This window comes from Symphalangus syndactylus, chromosome 3, assembly GCF_028878055.3.
Source record: "Symphalangus syndactylus isolate Jambi chromosome 3, NHGRI_mSymSyn1-v2.1_pri, whole genome shotgun sequence".
Lineage (NCBI taxonomy): Eukaryota > Metazoa > Chordata > Mammalia > Primates > Hylobatidae > Symphalangus > Symphalangus syndactylus.
This window is the reverse complement of record NC_072425.2, coordinates 150,928,067-150,931,609: the sequence shown is the minus strand read 5'-3', so window position 1 is coordinate 150,931,609 and position 3,543 is coordinate 150,928,067. Positions and strand designations below refer to the sequence as shown.

Here is a 3,543-nt window from a genome sequence, read left to right as displayed (position 1 = left end):
TTGCAATTAGGCAAGGAAAAAGGGCATTCAAATTGGAAAAGAAGTAAAATCATCTGTGATTACAGATGGCATGATCTCACATGTAGAAAACCTAATGGTTTCACACACAAAAAGTACCCGTTAGAATTAATAAACAAATTCAGCAAAGTTGTAGGACACAAAACAGCATGTAAAATCAGTTGCCTTCTATATGCTAAAAATGAATAATCAGAAAAGGAAATTAATAATATAATTCCACCTAAAATAGCACCAAAAAGACTTAAGAATAAACATACCCAAAGAGGCAAAGGCCTTGTGATACAGTTTGGATAGTCGTCCCTGCCAAATCTCATGTTGAAAGTGCTGGAGGTGGGGCCTGGTGGGAGGTGATTGGATCGTGGGGTGCATTTCTCATGAATGATTTAGCACCATCCCCTTGGTGCTGTTCTCGTGATGGTAAATGATTGTTTGTGAGATCTGGTTGTTTAAGAACTGCATGGCACCCTCCCCCAGTCTCTCTCATTCCTGCTCTCGCCATGTGACATGCTTGCTTCCGCTTGGCCTTCTTCCCCAGAAGCTGGGCAGATGCCAGAGCCATGCTTGTACAGCCTACAGAACCATGAACCAATTAAACCTCTTTTGTTTATAAATTACCCAACCTCAAGTATTCCTTTATAGCAATGCAAGAATGGCCTAATACACCTTGTATATTGAAAACTACAAGATATTGTGAAAGAAACTAAAGAGGACACATGTAAATGTGTTCATGGATTAGAATACTTAATATCATTAAGATATTAATACTTTCCTCCGTGACCTACAGTTTCAGTGTATTTTCTATCAAAATTCCATTTTTTTTTCTGAAATAGAAAAATCCATCCTGAAATTTATGTGGAATCTCAAGAGACCCCAAATAGCCAAAACAAGCTTGAAAATGAAGAATTAAAGGTGGAGGTCTCACACTTGTGCGTTTCAAACATCTTACAAGCTACGGTAATCAGAACAGTATGGTACTGCTATAAAGACAGATACATAGACCGTCCGGTCCCGTCCCGTCCTGCCGCCTCGCCCGCCAGCCATGAGCTCTGCACAGTTACACAAAGGCCGCTCGTCTGGGCTCTTGGCTGAGGTTAAGAACCGGCTCCTGTCCAAATATGACCTCCAGAAGGAGGCAGAGCTCCACAGCTGGATGGAGGGACTCACTGGCCTTTTCATCGCCCCGACTTCCAGAAGGGCCTGAAGGACTGGATTATCTTATGCACACTCATGAACAAGCTGCAGCCGGGCTCAGACCCCAAGATCAACCGCTCCGTGCAGAACTGGCACCAGCTAGAAAACCTACGGCATGAACCCCGTGGACCTGTTTGAGGCCAACGACCTGTTTGAGAGTGGGAACACGATGCAGGTGCAGGTGTCTCTTCTCACCCTGGCAGGGAAGGCCAAGACTAAGGGGCTGCAGAGCGGGGCGGACAATCGGTGACAAGTACTCGGAGAAGCAGGAGTGGGACTTTGATGAAGCTACCATGAATGCCCGCCAGTGCATCAATGGGCTGCAGATGGGCACCCACGAATGCACCAGCCAGTCCCGCATGACCGCGTACAGTACGAGGAGGCATCTCTACAACCCCAAGAACCACATACTGCCCCCCATGGACCACTCGACCATCAACCTCCAGATGGGTGCAAACAAGTGTGCCAGCCAGGTGGACACGACAGCTCCCGGGACCCGGCAGCACATCTATGACACCAAGCTGGGAACCGACAAGCGTAACAACTCTTTCATGTCCCTGCAGATGGGCTACATGCAGGGTGCCAACCAGAGCGGCCAGGTCTTTGGCCTGGGCCAGCAGATATACGACCCCAAGTACTGCCTGCAGGGCCCAGTGGCCCATGGGGCTCCCTCGGGTGCAGGCGACTGTCCCGGCCCTGGGGAGGCCCCTGAATATTCCCCTTACTACCAGGAGGACACTGGCTACTGAGGCTCCCGGCACGCTCTCTTCCCCACATCGTCTCCCCGTCTGGGTTTTTGGGTTATTCTGTGTTTTCATCTTTTTTTTTTTTTCTTCTTCCTGTTCAATACTGCCAATCAACGAAGGGTCTGTGAGTGGCGGCGTGGGATCAGGCAGCAGGGCTTTTTTCCCTCTTGTCTTGGTTCCTTCGCAGGACTGAGCCACCGGGCTGTGGGGGAAGGGGTCAAGGCCCTATCCCAAAGCGTGTAGGGTGAGGGTCCCTGCTGGCACGTTCAGGCTGTGGGCAGAACCGTGCTGGGGAGAAGAGACCTGGGCATGGAGGGAACCGGTCCCCGAAGGTTTCCAGTTGCCTTGCCTCTTTCCTCTTTTGTCAGCCGATCAGTTTGTGGTTTCTGTACCCGCAAAAGTTTCAGGAAGTATTTACAAAAGAAAAAAAAATACATGTATATATATATTTTTTTTCCAGAGGAATGGGGAGACAGTGGAGAGGTGCTGGAAAACGAGTCCCTTGGGAGAGGGGTCCGGCCACGATGCTAAATAGCTCAGGATCCTGAGTGGCTGGAGTTCCCTAGGACCCTCAGACCAACAGACCTCTGACCCGTCTCAGATCCTGGTGGGGAAACTGAGGCTCATACAAGGAAGTGGAATTCTGAGTTGTTGGGGCCAAGCCTGACCCCCTATCCATGCTAATCTCACCCCTACTCCCGCCCCCGCCACTGTGGCCTCAGTAGGTTTTTGTTGTTGTTGCGTAGGCTGGAGTGCAGTGGGGCAATCTCGGCTCACTGCACCTCCACCTCCTGGGCTCAAGGGATTCTTCTGCTTCAGTTTCCCGAGTAGAGTAGCTGGGACTGCAGGTGCTCCACTGCGCCTGGCTAATTTTTGTATTTTTAGCAGAGACGAGGTTTCACCATGTTGGCCAGGCTGGTCTCGAACTCCTGACCTCAGGTGATCTGCCTGCCTCGGCCTCCCAAAGTACTGGGATTACAGGCATGAGCCACCGCGCCTGGCTCCTCAGTAGGTTTTAAGGGGCCCCAGCCATTCTTTTCCCCTTCCAGGCCTGACCAGCTACACTCTGCCAAGTACTGCACAGGAACCCCCACCCAGGGGCCCTGCACCATGAGACAATGAGAAATAAGGACTGTGGACCAAATGCAATAAAACCCCTGTTTGTAAGAAAAAAAAAAAAAGACAGACATATAGACCAATGGAAAAGCATAGACAGCCCAGAAATAATCCCTCACATATATGGTCAAATAAATTTTGACTGTGGCTCCAAGAGTATTCAATGGGGGAAAAACAGCCTTTTAAAAAAATGGTGTTGGAAAAACTGGATATTTATATGCAAAGAAATAAAGTTGACCCTTAGCTTAAACCATATACAAAAATTAACTCAAAATGGCTCAAAGACCTAACTGTAGGCGCTAAAACTGTAAAACTCTTAGAAGGAAGCACAGGGAGAAAGGTGCATGGCATTGACATTGTCAATGATTTTTTTTTGGTGTGTCGGGGGGAGGGTAAAACACCAAAAGCACAGGCTACAAGAAAAAACAGATAAGTTGGATTACATCAAAATTCAAAACTTCTGTGCATCAAA

At 48.6% G+C, this 3,543-nt stretch overlaps 1 pseudogene; it reads left to right on the top strand.

Moving 5' to 3' along the window:
- The first annotated feature begins 344 nt into the window (after nt 1-344).
- On the top strand, nt 345-2,009 carry LOC129479885 (calponin-2-like; annotated as a pseudogene).
- Nucleotides 2,010-3,543: the final 1,534 nt, after the last annotated feature.